Consider the following 27166-nt stretch of genomic DNA (forward strand, 5'->3'; position numbering starts at 1 on the left):
CTCCTTTGTAGTTAAGCAAGGAACTGCTCTAAAACTCTGGAGTCTGAGAATGGCTTTACATTTGCATGAATTTGTGTTTTAGTGATGGTTTAAATAAAATCTTGCCCTTTAAGCCGTAGCAAGAAGTCAAGAATCTCTTCTGAGTAACTTGATCTCATTTTGTAAGTCAGATATGGCAAGAATCACTGCAATATCACACTTACTCATCCTGCCTTGAGCAATTCCATAAGTTTAAGGCTTTAGGTTATATAAAATTAAAGTAGCCTATTTCATCAGTTTGAAAAGTTCAAACTAAGAATACCAGATGTACTTAAAAGAGGGACATTTCATTTCCCCATCTGTCCCACCCTGCCATCACTTCCATGAATCACCTCCATGAGCCACCTTGACCTCCACAGCCTGAATTCACTGCTCCTCCATCTGTGTTCCTATAACATTAACAGTTCTCTCACACTGTTTTGTAGTATATTATAAGCTATTGCCTCACGTTCCTTGAGCGCTAAGGCAGCATTTTATTTATCTACATTTCTGGGATCTTTCCAGGGCTAGATTAAAAGCCTGGATGTTACGGCAATTTCCACGTACAGAGTCATCAATGGGGTGCTGAAAACATATCTGGAAACTTAACTAGATTAAACAAAAATAGTATCCATCAGAACTCTTCTCAGGAGAGAAATATAGAGAATATGGTTGGAAGGAAAAAGAAGGGGTCTGATGTTCTTCTTCTGGTCAGTTGAGATCCTCAAAATGGGCATAAGGAGAATATGAGGGATTCTTTGGCTACCTCCTTCCCTCTAACATAAGGCTTGGCTTTTCCTCCTAAAAATGTTGTGAACAAATATTTAAAGAATAATAATCTGAAGTGGCATCAAATCATCAGCCTGCCCAGGGTAACAAATTATTAGCCTATCCATTGTACCCCCGTATCTCAACCCTGCCCTTATACCTACCATGAATATTTAGTAAATGATTACTGAGTGAACAAATAATACCAAATCAGATTTTACCACCCAGTTAGGAACCTAGGGTAGAGAGGAAGAGTCCCGGCTCTCTGAATGATCTATGAACATAACTGGTATATACACACACACACACACAGTGGGTCTGGAAAGGTGGGAAAACAAAGCAGAGGGGACAGAAACTCTGGCATTTCCATCATCCGGTGACAGGCCCAGAGATTCAGAAGCAGAGGCTGGGCCTTCACCCTTCAGGGAGAACGGAGAAAAACTCATACTCTTCAACTTAGCCATCAAATATGACATCTCGCAAATCTGAATGAGAACTGCTGTCAAATTTAGCATGACTGGCTGCAATCTAATGACGGTGAGTCACTTTGAATCAGTGATGGATCACTGGATAAATGCCACAGCATTCCTATATGACCTTAATATCTTATCAAATTATGATTTCACCATTGTTTTCTACAAGTTAAAAGTACAATGAGATGGGAATAATGCCAAGACCAGGGGAACTATCAAGGTTTCACCCCAACGAGGATGGTGTGTGTCATGCTGATCTGTGAGTCCTTTCCCTCTTCCCCTTCCCCCAAGACCTTGGGCTCTGGGATGGTAAGGACATTTCTTGTCTCCTCAGGGTCTGCCAGACACGAGGTGCCCTGTAAGTACTGTAATTCCACAATTCTCGGGAGCTATGATCAAGCTGAAAATATTACATGTCTCTGGATGGTTTCAGTCTCCTGAAATCAATAACTTCTGACAGTGCTCAGCTGTAAAGAATGCTATATCCAGTAGAACATATTCTTAACCCAATGACAAAGATCAAATTGTCATGCACTGAAAATCAGCCTAGTATTTAGGTCGAGTTAACTCCTGACCCTAAAATGTAAAGGTTTAATGTTCACCAAGTATTAAATGACTGCTAAACACAAAAGATGTTTAAAATGAAAGCTGCTACCCCCACTCTACCCCCCAAACAAGTAGTTGTTCCATACTCCACGATTCTTCAACATTTAGGGAGTCCTGATACATCTATTATACTGCCACTAAACTGCATCACAAAGAGTGGGTTAGATGCCCTCCTGTCTGTCACTTTGAGCTCTTAGAAGAATACAGGGTGTTGGACAGGACCTAACACATGAGACTTTCTTAGTAATAACTGCTAAATTAAAAAGGTAGTCAGGTAGGTGAGGTAGGTATTATAATCTCAGCTCTACAGGTGAGAAAGTTGAGGAATGGAGAAATTAAGAAACTTGCTCAAGCTCACAAAGCGAACCCCAAATTCACACCATCCAGCACTATGAGCCATCTGCTGCACCGCCTCTCCAGTGAACTATATAAAAAGGAGTTTTATATAGAAAGTGGCAGCTCTCTTTTTAAAAAATCTACAAGCTATCTTTTAGAGGAACCAAAAGACACAGTCTAAAAGCTAGATCTATAGAGGTTTTCCAGCTCGTACTCAGTATTCCATCTCGTGAAACAGAATCAACAAATGCTCCCTCCCTCCTGCCTGTCTCTATTATATAATTAAGATTGACACATTAGATAACTAGAGCAAGAGTGCATCCTGCAGGCACAGCCTCTTACAGAGAAACATTCTCCCACCGATATAATAACAAGAGGAATAACTGAAGTTTAATCTATATTTAAATGATATTTTACAAGGCTTTTCTTCTTGGCTTTCCTATTAAAATGTGGCTGAAACAAATTCATACCATATCCCCTACATAGGACATTCTTTCTGAATAACTTAATAAAGAAGTATCACATGCCTTCAGCAGGTTAGCTACTTTCAATATGTGAGTTACGTTGACAGGCCTAGTTCTTATCATAAAACTCTTATGAATGTTTGAGAAACCTGGAAGGGAGCACAGCAGGATGGTTAAGGTCTGATGGAATTCTAACTTTGTCATTTACCACCTGCTTGATCTCAGATAAGCTAAGTATCAATTTTTTCATCTATAAAACAGAGACAATAGAGTTATTTTAGGAATTAAATGAGATAACTATAAATCAAATGTTTAGCACAGCAGCAGGTACCCAGCAAGCATTCAAAATTGGTAATTTATTAACAGAGTAGCAGTTTTATCTAAAATTAATCCTTTAAAGGTTGGCTTTAAAGTATCATCCTGTAAGAGAAACCAGAATGGATGTCAGGGGGTTTGGTTCTCCACCAAAATGAGTGATTTCTATGCCAGAGTTTACAATATATCACATGGCTCCAGTTACTAGAAAGTGTTGTGAAATATAATCATAGCTTATCTCAATTATTTAGCATATGGCCCAGAGGGAAGACAGTGTTGTGAGGCCAAAACAATACACGCTGATGCAAAAATGAGTTACCCCAGGCAAGTGACCCCTACTTCCTGATGGAGTGCCTGTTTTCCCAGTCAAGCATCATGGTTCAGGTAAGTCAGATATAGCCAATGTCACCCAAGCAAAGCCCATGTTTTACAATTCATAGTTGCACAACAGTGTGCGTGAACTTAACGTCACACAACTGTACACTTAAAAATGATTAAGATGTACATTTTAAGTTATATATATTTTATCACAAAAAACCCTATAATCATGTAAAACAAAAACTGTTCTGACTGCTTTAAAATGAACATAAGTGGATTACACAAATTAAATATACAGTGGGCCTCCATGTACTAGAAGGCATACTGACATATAAAAAATGTTTACTGTGTCAAATTTACTTAATCCATAATTCTTAGATTATAATAAATACTATTTAATTATCAATTTTGTTACCTTGAATTAAAAGGATTTGGCTGCATGAGAGAATACGACCCTACTAATTTGTCCAGAAAAAAGCATAGATTTTCTTTTATACTAGAGAAATAAGCTATTTATGAAGCTAACATATTCAAAAATCTTCTAGTGACCATCTGGGTAAGCACACATATGAGATCTTTTTTTTCTACCTAAAATAACCATGGAAGCACCCACATGTTTGTAAAAATCACCAATAACTTTATATGGGTTGAAAAGTATTTGAGCCTCTTATTAATCTTCTTTTATTAAGAGGTCAATCTAACAGAAGGTATCAAGGGAGGCCTGGGGAGAGGGACAGATGGGGAGAGTAGAGGGAGGTTGGTGGTAATGTGGAGAGATTGTGTGTTGGGAAGTAGTTCAAGAAAAACAATCATAACCCTTTGCATTAGTGACAGCAGACATACTGGGCACTTAACACTCATCAATCAATCAATCAATTTCTGAGATTCTCATAATTATGAACTCATTCTTTGTAGGATTGCCTTGTTACTTTTTTGGGCCTGGATATATGGGGTGGAAATGACCATCCAAGGCACAAGAGGGTAGAGGTAATGATCCATATCAAATGAGAGCTAATTTAATAAAAGAAATCACTGCTCTGCCTCTCTGTAGGGCTATTCTGGAGGAGGATGAGGGAATTACAGGAATGAGACTGGATGTTTAAATGAAGGAAAGTAACCATCACAGTGGCATGGGGAAGAATCAAGACTACGAGGCAGCATGGCTTAACAGGAAGAACCTGACTAGGTGTCAGGAGACTCAGTTTCTATTCCCTGCTTTCCACCAATCTGACAGTATAATGTTGAGTAAGTCACCTCACCTCATTTGACCTGACTTTCCTTACTTGTCACACTGGACGGAAAGCCAAATGATAGATAGACCCTCTACTTCCAACATTCCACTATCCTCTGAGTTGATTAATTGCAGCTGGATCTGGGGGACATTTAATCTGAAAAGGCTCCTCTGGAGTGGCAAGAACTGATCAGGGCTTTAAAAAGAAAATGGTGACAGCCCAAGGAAAACATGAACTCAAAGACAAACAGTATAGGTTTTCTTAGAAAGAGAGCAATGAATGGTCTAGGATTGGTAACTAATAAGTCAGTCTTGCTAAAAAGAGTCAAAGTAGGTCATAGCAAGAAAAGAAGGTTATTGGGTCAAGCATAGTAACAAAAGCACTGATATTAATTGAAGGTAAAAAAAGTAACTGGGAACCATGCAAGGGTCCTAATACAAACCCATCCCTGAAGCCCTGGGGTTCATCAGGATTCAGTCCTTGGCCAGTAGCTTCTCTGCTCATGCATATGTGTTTCTCAAGGGACATACTCTACTCTAAAGGGTCATCCATCACCACTATGTAGGTGATCCCCAAAACAACATAGTGAGCCCTGCTCTCTAACTCTGAGCCTCAGAATCACCTCCCTAACACCTTCCCGGCTATCCATTGAGAGGTGTGGAAGCAACTCACACTCAGTATGTCCCAAACTAAATCCACCGTTCCTGCTCACACCCACACCACACCAACTTTTTTTTTTGGATCGCCGAATGTTGGTAGCAACAAGACTGACAGCTGAATGATGCTGAAGGTTGACAGCAACATCAACGGCCCCCAAACCTTCTTTCCTTCAATTCCCTCAAACATACCAGTTCTTTTCTTAAATTAGCCCCTTCTGCATTCCTACTCCCACTGTCTTGGGTAGAGCCTGCTGGATCTTTGGGGAAGACAACTGAAATGTTTCCTTTCTTGTCTTCCTTGGTCCCGTTTTTAAATTGTAGTCAGAGAGCTCTTTCTAAAACATATCAAACCCTCTTGATTTGTTTTTTTTTTTTTTTGTTTTTGTTTTTGTGTGTGTGATTATAAAGTCAAAATAATATCACAGGGAGGGGTCTGGGGGCCTGGTAATGAAACGTGATGGGAACAAATACTATCCAGCTTCTCTTGCCATCTTCTTGGCTCTTGCTATTTCCTTCCCAGGAACGCTAGGGCTTGACTCCAAAAGGCTGGACAGATGGGTCATATATCCTGTGATCATCAATCACTTGAGAATAGCTGGACTAGGAAGAAAGGATGCTTCATCCTATGGCTCACTGTGGGCATTCATTCAAAGGTTAGCTGTACCCTGCTGCACCCCACCCCCCAAGTCCAGCTCAGGATGCCTGTGTCATGGATTCTGATACAGTTGAGACTAATGCTATGAGAAGGGATTTTTAAAGCCTTTAGCTCTGTTTCTACCTACATGTTACTGGCATCTATGCTCCCAGATACTGGGCATTTTTACAGAAGTTTTCTTCTCCTCGTCATTGTTATGACAGTCATTGTTATGACAGTCAATTCTGTCAATATAGAGTGATTGCTCCTCCTGCTGACATGCTGCTTTGTAAATATTCTAGAGTGACGTTAGGTAAATGCAAACTGCCCAATTCTTACTTATCTCTTGTTCCCCCCAACCCTGGGCCCATTGCTGATCACGTGAAGCCTCACTTCTCCATTCTCCCCACAAGCAAGAATTAGAGGCAGAGGCTGGTTTTCCATGGCTGCAGTGTGGAAAATGTGTACTTTGAGTCTGCGGCCTGTGTCCACCACCATCTTTATGGGCTGAAGCAAATCCACTCATCCAATCCAGGCCTCCAGTCCTTGCCTTTACAATATGGACAATCATTTAGGCTGCAAGGGTTGATACTGGTGATGAAATAAATATTGTGAAAGTACTCTGGAACCATGAAAGTAGCACATAAATATAAGGGTGAACTCTTACAAAGAATGCCAATTTTTTCTCTTTTTTTTGCCAGTAATTTTTAAAAAGGATACCTTTAGCCTTGGAACATTATCTTAAATCGAAACAAAACAACCCATGAGGTGAGCTTAATTTATTCCATTTTGGTTCCAAGGAAACAAAACAGCGAGTGTTACAAGGTCACTGACACTTCCTAACACTTAAGTCCCACTACAAAAGTCAAAAGGAATTTTTCCAAAAGGCCCAGGGGTCCAGGTAGAAATATGTAGCCCAAACATAGAATTGTACAGTGAGAAGAAGGTAACAACAGAAGTAGAAAATTCTTTTCCAAATCAACCTTGCAATAATGGGCTCATACTGGACCATTTATAATTCTGTCAATTGGAAAAAGAAAAGAAGAAGAGATAACACAACACCTACAACCTCTGGCTCACAGTACCAATGAAGTGCAGCCATGCCTATCTGCCCAGCCCAGAGAAGGCCTTTGAAAACATTCCAGTCAGCTGACACTGCTTATCTCTTCCCTGGAAGGTGTGGGAAGAGTGAAACATCCAGCAAGAGTATTAACAGAGAAACAGGTCAGTTTCGAAAGAGCAAGCTCTTATGACATCTATGTTTCATGTAAAAAGTCCCCGCTCCTCTTGGTGTTAAACCGGTACTTCATGTTTGTAACTTGGGTATGGCTCCTAGTAGTCAAAATCACCGATTTCCATTTGCTCCTCTGCTGGAGCAGAAAAATGTCTGGTTTACATTTAGAGTAAACATGGTGAGATGTCCTTTTTTCTGACACCATATGGGTGCCCTACCATGCAGTCCTATTCTGACCCAACCTCGAGTTAGCGTGACACTGCATGAGTGTAAGGGCTCAGCCACACAAGATTCCCCCCCTTCAGATGCCAGTCATAAGTCTCAGGACCTAGACACCACCCCCCCCCCACCCCGCGCCTTCTGTCTGACTTAGTTATCAATCTAAGGGTTCCCATGGATCCCATTAACGCCTGCCTTATGTTTGATAATTCACTTGAGTGACTCACAGAACTCAGGAAAAGACTTACAAACGGGCAGGTTATTACAAAGGATACAACCCAGGAATAGCCAAATGGAAGAGATGCCTAGGGCATGGTATTTGGGGGTAGTCTTGGTGGGGGCCCGGGATGTGGGTGTGGAGCTTCCCATGCCCAATCTGAACATGTCACTCTCCCAAGCACTCTCTATGTCTCCCCATAGACATAGGCATGGTCGATTAAATTACTGGCCATCGATAATTAAAAATCTCCAATCCTTCCCCCCTCCCCAGAGGTTGGGGATAGATGGAAAGTTCCAATTCTCTAGTTACATAGTTAGTGACTAGCCCCTAATTCTCTAGTTACATAGTTAGTGACTAGCCCCTAAACTCAAGGAAGCTCTCTCTGGGCTCAGCCTGAGTCACCTCATTAGCATAAATTCAGGTAAGGCGGAGAGGGGCTTGTTATGAGTAACAAAAGATGCTCCTAACAGGAAATTTCAAAGGTTTTTAAGCTCCGTGCCAGGAGCCCAGGGCAAAGACCACATGCACATTGTACCACTTGTAGTACAGCACTCCATAAGAACAGTCACAAAAGCCTTATTCTCATTCAAAATAGTTGCAATTGAAAGAGTACAAAGCAGTTGACTTAGAAGGTCAAACTCCCTTTCAAGGCCCAACCAGGAGAGTCAGAGAGTTGTTTAAGCCACTGGCTTTCTGAGTAAATGACTTACATTCTTCCTAAGGAAAGCCTGCCCTGACCACTCTGACCAAGCCCATCACAATGAGCTCTTTTAGTTTTCTATCCCTTGCTTTCACAGGGCTCATCACACACCTTCACACAATTGTTTAATTAAAAGTTTACTTCTCTCACATTATGACATCTGGTTTACATGTCTCATGCTGTGTCTCCCTGTGTCCCCATAGGCAAAAGCCGCTATTAAACATTAAGTGAATGGATAAAAGAATTAAGATTAGACCCCTTTGCTTGGAGCAAAGACTACAGCAACTTCCTACAATCACTACATCATCATGTCTTCAATTCTCCAAATTCTGCTTGACATGTAAAGACTCTTGAATCATTTAGCAGATCCAAGCCCTAACAGCAAAGATGAAAGATTTAGCTCAGCCGTGGCATTAAGAATAATTTCAGTCCACTCAAGGCATACTGAAGTGAGGGAGTAAGGTCAGGCTTCCAAAAGAACCCACAAATAAGTAGTAGGAATTGGGTAGAATGTCCACACTGCAAAGGTGACAGAGAGTGTTTCTGCACACTGGGCTTGGCTTTGGGCTTCAGAACTCGGCAGGGTTCTGGAGCTTCATTTGGTGTTAGCAGAGGAGAGAAGCCATGTTCCCTCTGGGAATTTAAGAAATTTGATGGCTTCTCAGGAAACAGAAGTCACATTCCCCATCTGGAAGTTTAACACATGACTTCTAAATCAGGGTGGGGCTTTTGCTGGCTCAATGACAAATTCAGCTGCATAAGTAGCACAATCTCTGGGTTAGTGACCTAAGTTTCTCCTTTGTACACAGCAATTGAATCTACAGTTATTTCTTAGCAACCAAACTTGAAAGGCAGAGAGATTGTGCCAAGAAAGCTAATGGTGTGTTTTTTTTTCCTAAGTCCTTTTTTCTTCCCCTTACCACACACAAGAAATAATATTTTTCCATTCATATTTGACACCATCTGTTTTTATTGTGGAAAGTCTTACCCACTCAAGGAAGGCGACAACATAGCTAATTGAACGGATGTAGAAATAAAGAGGACCCTATGTACCACCAACTTTGTCATGGCAAGAGATGTCATCATCTCTTGCATCCACTCTGACACTAGGTGTACTCGACAATCATGACCTCGCCTTTGCAAAGGTGCAAAGCATCATTCCAAATGTTGAAGGGAACAGAAGGGTGTGTCAACCTCAGACCAGATCCTCAAAAGGAACTTTTGCTTTAGTGAAATAAAGCATGAATACAAAAAAGCTCAAATGGATTACAGTTGCATCTTAGGGCAATATACAACAAAGGTATAACAGTTACTGCATAGGAGTTACGAGTGGGCCAAGAAAGATGCATAAGATTTATAAAGATGGGAGGTGAAGGGGTAAGAGGTTGAAGGGATGAGAATTAATAATAGGGCACATAGTATTTTATGTAGAGGAATGGAGGAACAAATCAAGAAGCTCAGAGGATGCCAAGGTAAATTTTAGAAGTTAGTGAAGAGACATATACAGATGGAGTGGAATTTCTGAGACAGAAATAATGGAGATAAGTAGATTAGGATCAAATAATAAAGAAAGTCTCAAATGTCAGGCTAAGAACTTCTCAAGGATAGCTCAGGTCTTATTAGTGCATAACAAGCACCTGAGAAATGACTGTTCCAGGATCACTTTATATCAGTTTAATTTCACTTTTAGAATTAATCACCAAATAATTTTTATGAGAGCGGAAAGTAATTTAGATTTGATCATATAACCAGTAGGAACCATTGATGGTATCGGAGCAGAGGAATGATGGAAAAAAATACATTTAAAAGCATATTAGTGTGTATTAGGAAAATTAATTTGAAAGCATCAGGAAGACTTCATTGCAGAGAGTTGACAATAAGACCAGGAGGCCTACTTCTATTTTAAGGTATTATCATAAAATAAAACATAAATGGCTGTAAAAGTAAAATCTCAAGTAGAAAAACAGTTATGCTTAAAACAATTAAACTTGCAGGAGCACCTGGGGGGCTGGGTCAGTTAAGCATCCGACTCTTGATCTCAGCTCAGGTCTTGATCTCGAGGTTGAGTGTTCAAGCCCCACGTGGGCTCCATGCTGGGTGTCGAGCCTACTTAAAAAAAATTTAAATTTTCAGATTAGTCAGTCAAATGATGTATCTGGACAAAACAATTTGATTTTGAGTGAGCATACTTTTTTCCTGCTTCACTGATGTTTTTAAAAGAGAAATAGATTTGATCAGCTTTAAAACAAAACAAAACAAAACACTAGATGGTACCTGAATAATTTGGTGAAATTAGATGCTTTGGGGTAAAAATATCACTTTGAGAATTAATAGCCAAATACTTCATGCCATGCTATATAACACACAGAAACAGTCATTTTAAAAAAACACAAAAAATGGTGCCAGACAGACTAGTGGCCATGTGAAACACACCATAAGTAAGCCATCAGTTTAAGAATATGCTGGGCCCTTCTGGAAAAATCCTTAGGCAGTATGTCACTCACCATACAATCAAGCCTCTGCTTAAAATCAAGTTACAATTAACTCTAATTATGGGCCGACATTTCATTTGTTTCACAACTGGTGCCTAATCAAACAGTTCTGTAGACCACTTCACCACAAGGTAACTTAATTAACTTCCATGCCAAAGGTTTTTTTGGTTTTTGTTGTTGTTGTTTCTTAAGTTTTCTTTGGGCAACCGATTTCCCAGTTCAGGCGTCAGAAATCTTACTATAAAAATTACTACATGAACTAAATCAAAATCAAATCCAAATGCTTTCATCCATTACAAAACAATATTCTTCTTTCATAAACACTTTATTTAAATATTTCCCAGCAACAACAGGCTTGTGTGGACAAACCAGGAAGTGAAACCAAGTATGATCACATTGTGAAAGCCGAGTAAAATGAAAGAATACATTAGAATTAGCTGAGGCACTATTAAAATTTCATTTGAAAGTCCATTCCTTTGGAAACTTCAATTTAATTAAAGCAGCAATAAGAAGAATTTCAAAAGCATAAGTCTTCATTTTGTTGTTTGGCAATTTCCCCAATCTTCTATGCAAATATCTTGTCCTGCAGCCAGGCTGGATCATCTGAAATGTGAGCACTCGCCCAGCCTGCCTGGTGAGTGGAGAACACGGTTAAGCTAGCATTTTCCACGCCACTAAATCTATTCTGAAACAAAACAATCACAAATCCTTAATGATTTGCTTTGGAGAAATACACAATTTGCTTCTAAGGTAACAAGCAAATCCCACCTCTCCTAATTGTTTTGCTGTAGTTCCTATCATTCCCTTATCCTCCACAAATTGTGAATTCCCTGAAAACAGGAACTGTATTTTGCTGTTTGATTAGTTTGTTTTTCAACTGAGTACTAAGACTTGGTGATCCAGGCATAGTAAGAGTTACAACGATAGTGTTATCCAGTAAGAGTTGTCAGTTTAGATTTTCCCTCAAAGGTGGACACTAAGCAGAATCATAAACTCCTGCACTCCACTTCCATGCCTCTTGTGCCTAGGAAATTGCCTGTGGGAGAGGGGCTAGAAAATACCGATGCAAAAATGAGTTATTTGCTGATTGTTATTCCTTATGTTTATTAATTTAAATATGATTTAAATAAGTTTACTATTATAATGCAAATTTTATGGACATTTCTTAGTAATTGAAATAAATAAGGTAGTTCCTGGAAGTACCTATGGCTTTATCAAGTGTTTAGGCACCCCCGTCACTGCACAAACACGTTGCAAATGTGACTATCCGCGCTACTCTGCAGACAAAACAGACACGCACTCCTGCTAAATGTGACAATGAGATTTAGGGGTGCCTGGGTGGCTCCATGGTTTAGTGCCTGCCTTCGGCCCAGGGCATGATCCTGGAGACCTGGGATAGAGTCCCACATCGGGCTCCCTGCATTGAGCCTGCTTCTCCCTCTGCCTGTGTCTCTGCCTCTCTCTCTCTCTCTCTGTGTCTCTCATGAATAAGTAAATAAATATCTTAAAAAAAAAAGAAATTTAAAGGGAAAGAGAAATGTGAATAATTACGAGGAGTGATAGATAGGAGTGATAGACAAATCCACTGACATACGTATGCATATAAACATACTGTGTGTTCACATGGATATGTAACAGTGGGAAAAGTATGTGGGTAAGTGAATTCAACAAACATTAGAAAGCCTATTCTGTGCAAGAATGGTTACTCTTAAGAAAATGAGGCAACTCTACTGTTGAGGTATAAAAAGGTTGCAGAGACTGCCTAGGAGTTGAATCCTAAGCTTACCCACGGACCCATGAAAGAAGTCAATACTGAGGCAAGCCTGTTCCCTAGATGGGCTCTTTCTCTCTTAGCACCTTTTCTTCCTGTTACTCTCTCACTCTCTGTATCAAATACTATTCTTTCCTATAGTGCCTGAAACTTTACACTTTTATACATTGGATTCTCTTGATAGGGGAAAATTTATTAAATGTTTGCTATGGTGTGGGATGAATAAGACAAGAAGGAATAATAATCAGTAAATGAGAATTCATTTTATTTTTATATTTCGTCTTATGTCTACCCTTAAAACACACATAAAAGTTAGGAAGATAGGAAATAATACAGCAAGTGATTAGGCAACAGGAAAATATATTATCAACATCAAAATATATTCAACTATATAGTTGAAAAGAGATACATAGCATGACACTTTAAAGTTTATGGAGCATTTTCCCCCATAAGTAATTGAAATCATTTGCTTGACTTTATGATAAGGATACCAGTTCAGAGAGGAAAAAACAAGCTGCCTAAGCCACGTTTTGTGAACAAAATCTTGATCCCATAGCTGACATCAACCATCATGTTCTTCCCACCATCCAAAGCTGTCCAGGCAAAAGAGGCCTGGAGTTAAGATCCATAGGCAGCAGGTCCTATTGAGGACAGAATAGTCGCTGTCAGAGGGTAATGATTTCACAAATACATGACATAGTGAGGATATCTAGGATTAAAGATTCCAGAATGAATGGGATGCCTGGGTGGCTCAGTGGTTGAGCGTCTGATGCCTTTGGCTCAGGGCATGATTCCAGTCTGAGGATCGAGCCCCGCATCAGGCTCCCTGCCTATGTCTCTGCCTCTGTGTATCTCTCATGAATAAATAAATAATACCTTAAAAAAAAAAAAGATTCCAGAATGAAGAGTATAGCTTGACTTGACTCACAAAAGAGAACCATGAGAGATTCTAAAACAGAATGCAAGTGATGTTTCAGGAAGACTAACCAGAGGGGGAGTGGGCACAGGAGATACAGGCAGCAAGAAAAGAGAGCAAGACAGAATAAAGACCAGGGGACCAGGTAGGATCCTACTATAGTAATTCAATAACTAGCAAAGATGTGAATAGGGGAGGGTCAGTGAAAATGACCAGGGAAGAAGGAATTTAAGTAGTATTATGAGGGAAAATCTGACAAATACTGGCTGCTGGGAGAGATGGGGAAAGGAAAGAGGAATCAACCGGGGGTGGTAAAGGACCTTATCATAAAGTGCTAGTTAAAGACCATGAGCAAGTCTGTGAATTTTGCTCTTTCACTTTAAATCAAAGATAATTTATTAACCTAATTAAGGTTTCATATAAGGGGTCTGGTATAGTTAAGTTTCGACTGAGTATAGCTCTCAAGAATGAAGCCAGTAGGAAAGCTGAGACGGGTGAAACAAAAGGACATTTAGAGTTAGATCATAAAGAAACATGGGCGCCATGTCAGGGACTCAGTGAGGGGTTTTATGCAAGGGGGTGATGTCATCTGGTCAGTGTCAAATTTTAAGTGTAGAAATTTAGAATTTGCTGCTTTGGTGGTAGCATGGAGGATTCATTAGAAGGGGAAAATGTACAATGCAGGTAGGGAACCAGATCAATAGTCCAAGGGGTAAAACAAGGAAGATGGTTTAAACAAAGATGTGGCTAGATGGGAGGAGAAGAGGGGATAAAGGCAAACACTTATAACTCCCTCAAGCGGGTACTCTCCTAAATAGCTTATGGACATAGATTCTAGGATTACTCAGGTATTGATCAAGAGGACTTGGTGGCAGACTAGATGTTCCAGATGCTCAGGGCTTAAGGACAAGTGACCACCCTAGTCCGGGCCAATGGTCAATGGTTAAAAATTGGTGGAGGGTGCTGAGTGTGGTTTTTAAAATATTGAGTTTGCAATATCTGTGGGCCATCGAGATGGTGAGGTCTAGTAGGCTGCTGAAAATACAAACTGGAGCCCCCAGGGAGAGGAGGACATATAAATGAATTTTTTAGCACATTTTTGGTACTGGCTCTGGCCAATACTGGGTTTATAACCTTGGTAACTTGGAAAAAAAATCATTTAAGATAAAAAACTTAATGTAATCTGGGTCCATCTCCCATAAAAAATTCATTTGTACCCTCCTTTCTAAATATTTCCATTTAAAGATGAGACTAATTTTTAATGAAGGCAATCAACTTGACTAATATATAAAGTCTGTGTTTTGTAATACACATACACACATATACACACACACCCCAGCCTCTTTGCTTTGAATGGCTTCTACTTGTCTGTTCATTTGGAGGTAAACAGGATTGGAAGTAATCAAAGACACCTGACAGAAATCACCATTGCCTTCCTGATCATGAACTGCCAACTCTCTCACAAAATATGTAAGGGCATGTGTTTCATTTTACTTCAGTTAAAAAAAAAAAAAAAGTACTTCAACCTTCATTTGTGCTCTAAACTTGCTAATTATAAAAACAGTGAATATATTTGGCTTATCAGCAGAATTAATAGAAACATGAAGGAATTTCAGAGGTGGTGTGTTTTGTATCTTTAGAACTATCAATCTTCGTTAGCTTTGATAGAGTTGGAAAATGTATCCTTGGGGAATCTAATTCTGGAGAATATTTCCTGTTGTTTTCCTCTAATTTATCTCTGTTTAATGTACTATATAATTATTTAGTCTATTGTCTAGATCTACCACTAGGCAGTAAGCTCCAAGAACACAGGGCTTTTACCTGTGGGGTGCACTGAGGTACGCCCAGCGCATAGCCCAGATAATAGGGGCTCAAAAAAATATTGTATATGAATCAATTATAGTCCTGTGATTCTTACACTTCAAGAATTTAACATGTGTTTTTCATGAGCACTTATGTCTCAATCTGCACTCTTAACTCTTGAACCATGATTTCAATTTGTAGACTGTGAAGAAATTCTTTCAGGACTTACACTGTGGTGGGACCCCACAGGACACTAAAGGTTAGAGGTGCAAAGGAGTTTTAACATGGGGAAAACTGCAGCTGGGTCTCAAAACCTTCCAGGTTCTCCCGTTGATTCCTCTGTCTGGCCTCTGTCTTAGGAGGATGAGTTATGGTTCTTGTTCTATGCATGCTACTCTCACTTCTGGTTTCCTGATCTCAATTTCTGTTTCAGTCTAGGCTTCCTTCTGGTATTCTGACCCAGGGTACCTGAGTTTGAGTTTGACATCTGTTGTTTTCATTGTTTTACACTTTGATTTTTTTTTTCCCCTGAGGTTAAACCTAATGAACAGTCTAAGTCTGTATTTCTACACAGACTCACATAACTTAAAATTACAGAACAATACTCTAGACTACTTTCTCTTCAAGGTTCTTACAGTCCTTCCCTATCCTAACTATAAAACCTAATAATTTCCTCACCACACCATGTGATGGGATCATCACAGTGACCACTTGCTTTCCCTCACTCATCATCATTTTTTTTCTGGTCAACTGAATTTAGTTACTATGAATTCTGACACAAAGACAAGAAGAAGGTATTACCATAATCTAAGTTCCTATTAAGAATGAAATGAAAAGAACTTTAAACTTAGGGAAGAAGAGATTTAGTCTATGTAATTTACACTACACATTTTCCATTTGATGTCTAGATGTGTATGAGGAAACACACTGTGCTTGTGCACTCTTTGTGAAGTGCAATCAGTACACAACCCACGCTATGCTTCTGAAGTCACTGGATTGGGTCTAATTTAATTCATAGGCCAACAATTCTAAACACATCACTTGTACCAGCAAGGCAATGTTTAGAAAGGCTCTTGTCATCTGCACAGAAGACAATTCACTTGACAGCACTCCTTTCTTGAGCAATGACTCAAATCAGCTAGACTGAAAATAAATCTAAAGGGTACACAGCTGTCATGTAGTCTAAAGTAGCCCTCTGAGCAATAACTTGATTCATTTTCATCTATTTGTACAACTGGTTCTGCAAACAGGATTGCATTCCAACAAATGCATTTTCCCCCACTGTGAAGAGAGAGGTTTTCAGTGTCTTAGGGAGGGTTCTCCTGGATTCCTCTGTCCTCATGGATATGGGTAACTGCACACAGTGATTTCTTGATTTTATTTCATGAGAAGCAGCCATTTAAACTCAGTGATCTATATGAACAGTTACAAATAGGTATCTACATTTAGATGTATTATTAAAATAATATTTTATCAGGCAGCCCGGGTGGCTCAGTGGTTTAGCACCACCTTTGACCCAGGGCGTGATCCTGGAGACCCAGGATTGAGTCAGTCCCACATCGGGCTCCCTGTATGGGGCCTGCTTCTTCTCCCTCTGCCTGTGTCTCTACCACTCTCTCTCTCTCTCTCTGTCCCTCATGAATAAATAAATGAAAATTTTTAAAAATGCTTAAAAAAAAAAAAGAAAATACTTTATCAATGGAATGTTGGCATCAAAGTTTGGGGGACTGACAGGTACCAGATTATCTGTTGGGTATAGGCAACTTATTTATTTTCACTGTAGCATTCCTTAATTATTGCTTTAAACTTTTTTATTATGGAAAATTTTAAACATACATATAAGTAAAAAAAAGGGTATAATGAAGCCCATGCGCCCATCACTCTGATACAACAATCAAAATACCCACTCCCACTGGATTACTTGAAATAAATTCTAGATATCATATTCTATCTGTCTTGTTTCAGAATATATCTCTAAAAGGTAAAGAGTCTTTAAAACCTGAATATAACCTAGATATTCAATAGATCAATTGAATAGTAGATATTCAATAAATCAGTGCCCGGCAGGGGAAGAAAAGGCCCTGATTTGTAGTCTTTGTCAATTTGCATGGCCTAACTATTCTCACCAGAGTCAATTTCAAGCTACTAACATGATGGCACTGAATGCAGAGTTGAGAACAAAGATACAGATGCTATTATATAGGACTTGAGCTCTGCAGATACATGAGACATAAGTAATATTAGGAGCATGGATAATAGCAAATTATAGTAAAATGTTTAGAAGTGATGAGCTTTGAGTATCATTTATTTTTATATTTCAAGTTTATATAATTTAATTGCTTAATGGCTGTATTTAACACGTGGCTTGCAAAGTTCCTGAAAACACAACAATCAGCTCTTGTCCACTCTAGCATGCCACTGAATCCCATCCAAATAATCATTCCTTAATATTACCAACTCTCCAAATTTCTGACATGTCTTTCCTCCTTTTCCCTAGCAGTAGAGAAACATTTTAAATGGGAAAAAAGAAGGAGCTCTGCTTCAGAAAGCTATAGTAAAGCATAAGGCTTTATTTTTTCCTTTTTTTAAAATGTTTTTAAAATTTATTTATTCATGAGAGACACACAGAGAGAGACAAAGGAAGAGACACAGGCAGAGGGAGAAGCAGGCTCCATGCAGGGAGCCCGATGTGGGACTCGATCCCGAGTCTCCAGGATCACGCCCTGGGCTGAAGGCAGCGCTAAACCACTGAGCCACCCGGGCTGCCCCGCATCAAGGCTTTCTAAATGGTTCAGAGCCACCACGTATAACTCAGTCTTCTGTTAAAATCGGTCTTCAGGAGATTAGAATCCACCACGCACACATATCTTCATATCACTGGAGAATCATAGTGATGATTATATTTCCATTTAACTGACCACTCTTAGACCCACAAGAAAGGAGGTCTGGAGAGGGGTAGCAAAAGGGAAAATAAGTCCCTTCCAGATAGACAACCTTCAGTTAATGAAATATTCTGCTAGGAAGATTCTCAAACTGTGAGATACTCTTCTGTGCCTAAGATGTCCCACCATGGAAACTCGGGTGCCTTCCAGAACTGAATATGCCAGATGAGATGTCGTAGGGCCTACTAAGGCGTAAGTGGGTTGCGGCCATCCTTTCATCCTTGATGAAGATGGCAGATTGCACTGCAACTCCACCTTGACCTTGCAGTAAGTAACACTCAAGTCCAGTCAGTGAAGTCTAGTGTTTATTAGCACTCACCCAGACTCTACAGTGTATAGTCATGAACGCCCTCTCCCACGAAATCTGATCTCCAACTGTCTTTCCAACATCATTTCCCACTATGCCTTTGAATAAACCCTTCATTCCAGGTAGGCCAACCTGGTACCTTTCTGTACCATTTTTATATTTTAACCTTTTTACCAGGAAGATAATTCCTAATATATACAAAACTATAAATAATAGTATAAGGAAACCCCAATATCTCCTTCATCCAGCTTCAACAGTTATCAACTCCCATCACATGCTCAGGATTATTTTGAGCCACCCTGGATATATCATTTCATCCACATTTATTTCAGCATCACATGTATTCTTTCCTGCACAGCTCTGCTTAGATATTTTCTCTCCCTACCCACCCCCATCTTTCCAAATTCTATGTCATTCTGCAAAGCTCAGCTCAGGTCTCACCTCCTACGTCATTTCCACTGAACTTGTCACTTAGTCATGTCACATTGGGACGTCTCTCTTATTGCTTTTTTGTTGTTCCTTACCTCTTAAATTGTTCACTAACAATATCCCTAGCCTGGAAAGCATCTCTCACTACACATACAGAGTAATAACAAATGCTTAGAAGGGAAAGAACTTAAGAATACTACTTTGGTTTTATGAAGTGCATTAAATTCAATTGACTTTAAACATAATTTAAATACAATTTTACACAGTATATTGACCAGACTCCTTATATGAGAAATGTCTCATGGCACAGACCAGGGTTCACTGGCCCAGTATGACAGGCAGAAATAACACTGGACTGGAGTTAAAAGGCCTGGATTCTTGTCCCCACCCTTCTGTTTGTGTGTTATTTTGGGTCTGAGTAATTTCTCAGAGCCCACCCATAAAATAGGAATTAACAGCAGCCATGCTCCCTCTTTCCCTCACTGGACTGTCAGAATCAAACTCAATTACACATGTAAAAATAGCTTTGTAATTGTTAGGGCATGTTGTTGATATACATCGTTACCTATAAATGCAGAAATGCTTGGCTGTATGATTTGACAAATAAAACTATCGCCTTAGAATCTGAAGGTAGGAGGAAAATTTAAGCTCTCAACAGAGAAAATGGGAATATGATAGATAGTATAGAGATCAGGTGGGATTCAGAACCCACAAAATTAACCCTGTGAGCAATATAAGAGCATATCTTTCTGAGATTTCAAAAGCCACGACCTTGCCATTCAGACTAACTGAAGAAGCCCTAAAAAGAAATTGCATAGAAAGCAAAATATTTACAAAGAATCATGTTACATGAAATAATTAAATGGAAAGGCAAAATTCATCATCTGATTCCCTCCGAACAAAACTGCAGAATTATCTAACAAAGCTGTTGTAATTCCAAGTTTATGCTCTCTGAGGGCATTTTTAAAGCCGTTGGCCCCTCACTGCAGTCTGCTTTGCCAAAGGATAATCATTAATATCAAACTGCAACCATAACATATCACACCAAACACTAAATTACAATGGAATTGAGGTCTCTCCTTCTCCCAGCAGAAAAGAGGATAGATGACTTTATCAGGAAAACACTGTTCTACATACCACACTACAAGCTGCACCAGTGTCCGGAGAGAGACGTTCAGCCTAAGCCATCCTTTAGAATATTCATATTATAAGTTTTCTTGCAAGAAAATGAAAATTACAAGAGTTGGAGAAAAGCCTTACATTTTATAAAACTCTAAATAATCTTGGCCAACATAGAAAAAAAAAAGAGTTTTTCAACTTTGGACATTAATGCAATTTAGCAATAGTCGGTGAAAACAACAGCTGCTATACCTGGTAAATCCAAATAAAATTATTAGGTTAAGACCACAGAAATACGCAGAGGATATTTCAAAATTCCCAGCACACTGACAACAAAGCAGTTGAGCAGAATCTCATTAGGAAAGGAAACATTTTGTTTAAGAAGTTTTTTTGTAAACTTCACCATGTGCCACATCTCTGAGGACTTCCCTGGAGAGGAAAAACACAAGAATCAAAAGGGTAAACTAGAGAACAAGAATTTCCTTCCTCTCCTTCCTCTCCCCCTGCACACACCAGGTAACCCCTGTGTGTCCTTACATCTTGCTCTCCATAAACACACGCTCACAGAGATTTTTCAAATCATGGTTATCATGGTTTGTCTATCAAAAATGAGATGATTAGAATAAACCTTCTCTCATATAGACTCTTTAAAATAAGGAAACTACCAGTCTTGATTCTGTTACCTTCATGTCCAACGGGAGGAAAAAAAAAAAAAAACCACAAAGGAATTCTAGAACTTCTAACAAATAAAAAGAATTTTTATAACACCTCAACTTGTGTGACTGAGTACTGTACCCATGATGGTCAATTTGCATGAAAGATTTTCCAAGGTTAAAGCCTACCTATCCCCAAATATCCATTTAAAACATGAAACTATTGTTTTTTTGGGTTTCAGTTTTCTTTTTTACTTGTCTCTCTGCTAAGTAAGTCAAAATCGAATTTTGGACAACTTGAGGATTGAAAAAGTTCCAGGCTATAACAAAAACTCAAGAGACTTTTCTGATCTGGGGCTGGGACAGCTCTAATTTCTCCTTAATTTGTCTATAATGTGTCTATTTGATCAATAACTATACAAGCCTAATTTGTCAACATTAAGCAATTTGACTGTACTTTAAAAATGACCAGGGAGAAAGTCCATTTAAGCCTAGTTAACTGAAATGACAAATTACAAATTATCCAAAGAATCAAGTAGAACTTGCCCTACGAGTTCCTTCCAGGTAAATAAGACAAAACAAGCTCCGTGTGGGAATGCTTAGGCCCCAGGCAGCTGATGTGAGGCTGAAGTAGTTGAAAACGAGCAGTTCATTATGAGAATCACAGAAGCTGGTGCTCATCACAAGGTAACCATACCTTAAATATTCTTCTAAACCCTTTATGTCAGTTAACTTATTTAATGCTTCCAACAACTCCAGGAGGGTCATCTTTACAGATGAAGCAACTGAAGCAGTTGTGTGATTTACCTAAGCCTGAACAACTAGTAAACTCGTAATAGTAGAACTAGCACGAATGGGAATAATTCTTTTTTTTTTTAAGATTTTATTTATTTATTCATGAGAGACACAGAGAGGGAGAGGCAGAGACACAGGCAGAAGGAGAAGCAGGCTCCACACAGGGAGCCCAATGTGAGACTCGATCCCAGGACCCCAGGATCATGACGTGAGCCGAAGGCAGATGCCCAACCGCTGAGCCACCCAGGCGCCCCATGAATGATCTCCCAAGAGATCTTTGAGAAGAATAAAGAGTAGCTTATCTCCATGGAACCAACAAAAGATGAAATGTGCATTTGTCCATGCCCTCCTTCATTCAGTAAAAAGTGCAGAAGTCTGAGCAAGATGACTGAGCAGAGTGAACTGAATTCTTCCTATCAACTACCTTAACTTTAGCCAAGCTACGCAATCTATCAGGATGCCAGCTTTTTAATCAAAGAAACAGAAATAATACTAGCTAGCCTGCTTTCTACCTTCCCATTGATGATACCATCAAAAGCAACGGAAACTCCCTTTGCCTAGGAGGGATCAGAGAACAGTCACCCACAAAGGAGTAAACTCTTCACAAATACAAGCTCTGTTCTCTTCTGGCTACAAAATATAGCCAATGTGCCCACAGTTTTCAGGCCTTCTGGAAGACAAGGAGCTGTCCTGCATGGACACTCTCCAACACATCCTCTATACTTTCATTATGTCCCCAAACAAATCTGATGTCACCTTTGGTTTTAAAACCTTCCTTTTTTTTTTTTTTAAAGATTTTATTTATTTATTCATAGACACAGAGAGAGAGGGGCAGAGACACAGACAGAGGGAGAAGCAGGCTCCACGCAGGGAGCCCGATGTGGGACTCGATCCCAGGTCTCCAGGATCACACCCCAGGCTGCAGGCGGCGCCAAACTGCTGCGCCACCAGGGCTGCCGTGGTTTTAAAACCTTCCTTGTGGCTCCTCCTGATTAACCTGTGTGCTGCTTATATGGTTAAAAATGCATTTCCAAAGGCCCAAAGAATAATCCAGTCAAGAAATGGACAGAAGACATGAACAGACTTTTCTTCAAAGAAGACATACAAACAGCCAACAGACATATGGAAAAATGCTCAACATTACTTAGCATCAGGGTAAACCACAATGAGATATCACCTCACGCCAGTCAGAATGGTTAAAATTAACAAGCCAGGAAATGATGATTGTTGGGGAGGATGTGGAGAAAGGAGAATTCTCTTACATTGCTGGTGAAAATGCAAACTGGTTCAGCCACTCTGGAAAACAGTGTGGAGGTTCCTCAAAAAGTTAAAAATAGAGACACCCTGTGACCTAGCAATCACACTACTAGGTATTTATCCCAAAGATACAAATGTAGTGATCCGAAGGGGCACCTGCACCCCAATGTTTATAGCAGCAATATCCACAAAAGCCAAACTATGGAAAGAGCCCAGATGGCCACTGACAGACATGGATAAAGATGTGGTATATACATACAATGGAATACTACTCAGTCGTCAAAAGAGAAAAGAAATCTTGCCATTTGCAAAGATGTAGGTGGAACTAGAGGGTATTATGCTAAGTCAACCAGGGAAAGAAAATCATCATATGATTTCACTCCCATGTGGAATTTAAGAAACAAAATAGAGGAGCATAGGGGAAGGGAGGGAAAAATAAAATCAGACAAAATCAGAGAGGGAGGGAGACAAACCATAAGAGACTCTTAACCGTAGGAACAAACTGTGGGTTGCTGGAGGCAAGGGAGGTAGGGGGGGTGGGATAACTGGGTGATGGGCATTAAGGATGGCATGTGATGCAATGAGCACTGGGTGTGGGTTTATTTGTGTGTGTGTGTGTGTGTGTGTGTGTGTGTTTCAGATTTTATTTATTTATTCATGAGAAAAACACTGGGAGAGGAGGCAGAAACACAGGCAGAGAGAGAAGCAGGCTCCCTGTGGGGAACCCAATACAGGACTCGATCCCAGGACCCCAGATCATACCCTGAGCTCAAGGCAGACACTAAACCACTGAGCCACCCTGGTTCCCCCAGCACTGGGTGTTACATGCAACTGATGAATCACTGAACTCTACCTCTGAAGCTAATAATACACTATATGCTAATTAAGTGAATTAAAATGAAATAAAATATAATAAATGCATCTCCAAGCCCACTCCAGGTGGAGGCTAAGCCAGCATCAGCACCGTGTCTCCCAACTCCCATTCCAGGGATGTCTTCATTCATTCCACAAAGGGGGAAAGCTGCCTTTGTAGAGAGGGGTACACTGTGTAAGTATATAAGAAAGTCATAGAGTATGGGGTTGACCTAAGCATATTTTCACACCAGTGTGTAAGCCATTACAGCAGATAACAAACAGGCAAAATAGAGGTTTATCGGGTAAAAAGAAAGGAACCACATGGCCAAAGAAATAATAAGCTACAGCTAGAAGGAACTTCAGGCTCTCATGCCATAGTGCAATGGGGACATGGAACATTCAACTTCCTTAGCTCCAAAACTTTGTTCATACGCAAGGACTTTATATCTAAAACACTATGCTAAATAATTTTACCCTGTACATGCTCTTTAAGAGTCCCTCCAATGCCTGGGTGACTCCATTAAGTGTCCAACTTCAGCTCAGATCATCATCTCAGGGTCCTAGGATCAAGCTCTGTGTCCGCTCAGCAGGGAGCCTGTTTATGCTCTTGCTCAGCTCCTCTCCTGTCCAGGTTCTCTCTCTAATAAATTAAATCTTAAAAAAAAAAAAAAAGGTTCTCTCTCCCTTGCCCTCTGCCTCTCCTTCCACCCTCACTTGCATACAGGCACTCTCTCTCTCTCTCAAAAAAAAAAAAAATAATAATAATATAATAAATAATTGTCTGGAAGTTGGAGTAACTGGGACACTGTATTTAATCTTTGGGTAATTTAGGAGCACTCAAGAATATGATTCGTGAAGATAGAATATATGAAAAACAAGGCATGTGGAAGGTTAAAAAATACCTATGGGAGGGCACCAGGCTGGCACAGTCAGTAGGGCACATGCCTCTTGATCTCAGCGATGTAACTTCAAGCCCCACATTAGGTGTAAAGACTGCTTTATAAAATGTTAAAAAATACCTATCGGCACCTTCTACCAGATGTTATGGAAGACACCAATTCCTACCATATCTAGGAAACATTTCATTGTAATCCTAAGCAAGCATACAATAAGCACACATTAGTAGTTTAACCACTTAAACAAATTCAATGAATGGGAGCTAACACTACAAGCTGTTAGTCATCAAGATTTTTTTAAAAAAGAATTTAAGTACCTTGAAAGGAAGAAAAACCTAAACTAGCATATCTGCTCTATTGAAAGATTCAGTCAAATAATGCAAAATCAAGCAATAGGATTAGGAACTGGTAAACCTTAAAACCAGGCCAAGATTCCCGCTCATGGAATATGCTTTGGCAGGAATATTGGTCTTTTGTGGTGGGTTGACTCCGAGGCACTACTTTCTGTACTATATCCTCTCTGCAGGCTCCCATTTCTCTTCCTTCACCTTCATAACTCATGGGTAGAGAAAGGTCTGGTGAAGTGCAGAACAATGGGAATAGTGAAGCCAAAATCAGCTTGTAACCCCAGGTACTCCCCCAAGTTGGGCTGGTCCAGTTCTGCCACCAATAAAGATCAAGCCATGCCTGAAAAACCTAGATCCCTTTTTAGCACTGTAAACCATGTAGGAGATGCGCATTACATCTGCTTTGTTCTCTATTTCTATGGTGCTCATCACCATAGTAACAAGGCACACAGATGGAAAAGTAGGCTAGAAATACCCAAAAATGGGGGTGGGGATGGGGAATATGGGGGAAAGGGCCTTTCACTGATTAAGAGAGAAAAGGCTAAAGTTTCTTCTATCAGAGCTGTCAGTACACTAATGGGCAAGCTACTGAAAAAGTGGGTTTTGTCTTTAAGTAGGCCACAGTAGGAAGCAGCTTAAAAGTTCAATAAATATCATTATTTACAGAAGGTAGACTTGCTAGATTTCTGAGGTTTTAAAGCCAAACATATTTTGTTAGAAAATCTTGTATGCAAATAGAAATTTTTACAACAGCTTGCAATTTGGGAAATCAGGTACTCATCTCACAGTATGGATGATTACTATTACGATTTTTTGGTTACTTTGTAGTACTGAAAGTTGAGACATATGTTAAGAAAGTGTGGCTGAGAATATAAGTTGATACAAAGGATATTTTTCTGAAAGTGACACATTCATCTTTCAAGTTTTTGTATAAAATGTCCCAAAAGGAAATCACTGTGTAGTGAGTGGGGGGTGACTGTTGTTTCATCTTAGGGAGGCACTGCCCCTGTTGAAACTGGGACAAGGCCATTCCCATGTGCAGCCCCTCTGCTCTCCCTAGGTCCAGAGATCTTCAAAGGCACAATCAGGCCCTCTATGCTCTTTAAAGTCATGATGGGCTCAAGTTTCATCTGTAAGAAATCTTCCCAAGATCTTTTTCTTCTCTTTCCTTTTTGCTGCCAGCCCGTGTCTTCCTTTCTAGAGTATGTGGAATACCTGCGATTTATTTACATTATTACTTGTCAGGAAATAGGAAAAGGATCCTTACTAGCCACATAAATTACTTGTTTTACTACCATAGGCTTTTTACGACACAGGTTTCACTCTACGTATATAAAAATGATGTATATACAAAAAAAAAAAAGGCAGGAGATGCTTCATAGACTACAGTTGTTTGAGAGAGTTTTTTTAAACATATTTAAAATTTTTTTTAAATTTATTTACTTATGAGAGACACAGAGAGAGAGGCAGACAGAGAAGAGACACAGGCAGAGGGAGAAGCAGGCTCCATGCAGAGAGCCCAATGTGGGACTCGATCCCAGGACTCTGGGATCATGCCCTGGGCCAAAGGCAGATGCTCAACTGCTGAGCCACCCAGGCATCCCTGTTTGAGAGAGTTTAACACTCCAGCAACTGTGCCTGGGTGGCTCAAGTCAATTAAGTGTCCGATTCTTGATTTCAGCTCAGGTCATGATCTCAGGGTCATGACACACAGCCCCATGTTTGGCTCAGCACTGGGCATGGATTCTCTCTCCCTCAGCATCTTCCTCTCCCCCCTTCCCTCTCTCAAAAACAAAACAAAACAAAACCACTCTAGAAACTTACAGATTTTAGTGGAAAAAGCAACAGACAACTTTGTGGGAATCTTTACACAGCCACTAACTAGTTATGACTCTGCGGACAATTTTTACTTTGCCTTTCTCAACCTTAATGTCTTATTAGTAAAAAGAAAGGACTGAATTAGACCAGGGATGCGAACTTGAGGATCTCAAGGCATGTTAAAATGCTATGCATATGAGTGTATGCGTATTATTCGGAGAAACTCTCAAGGATATCTATGACAAAGTTAAAAATCAACAGATACTCTGTAAGGTCTCTTCCACATGACACTAGGATACCATGACTTCAATCAACTTACCCAAATAAGGCCAAGGCTTTGAACTCAGACTCAGGTGAGCATAATACTCAGGTCCTTTCAAGTCCCCACCTCAAGGATGCTGTCCCTGACCACCTACCTAAACCCCACACCAACCACCTTCTAGCCCTTTATACTGCTTTATTTTTCTTCATAGCATATAGCACACGACATTTTATCTTGCACTTGCTTATTATCTATATTCCCCTCCTCTAGGATGTATGCTCCATGCAAAAGGGTTTTTTTTCTCTTTT

The 27166-nt window shown here is 39.8% G+C and overlaps 1 protein-coding gene across 3 annotated transcripts in view; it reads right to left on the reverse strand.

Annotated features, from left to right (window-relative positions):
- The window catches only part of LRRC8B (leucine rich repeat containing 8 VRAC subunit B), a 67907-nt gene that overhangs the window by 28523 nt on the left and 12218 nt on the right, over positions 1–27166 (reverse strand). Inside the window, exon 2 of one of the 3 annotated variants that reach the window (XM_072754670.1) lies at positions 10197–10302. The exons of 1 other annotated variant lie outside the window; for it this stretch is intronic. The gene's annotated coding sequence lies outside the window, so the exon portion shown is untranslated. Of the gene's footprint in view, positions 1–10196; positions 10306–27166 lie in introns of all 3 variants that reach the window. One more of the 3 variants, XM_072754671.1, reaches the window with a different exon arrangement.

This window comes from Vulpes vulpes, chromosome 3, assembly GCF_048418805.1.
Source record: "Vulpes vulpes isolate BD-2025 chromosome 3, VulVul3, whole genome shotgun sequence".
Classification (NCBI taxonomy): Eukaryota; Metazoa; Chordata; class Mammalia; order Carnivora; family Canidae; genus Vulpes; species Vulpes vulpes.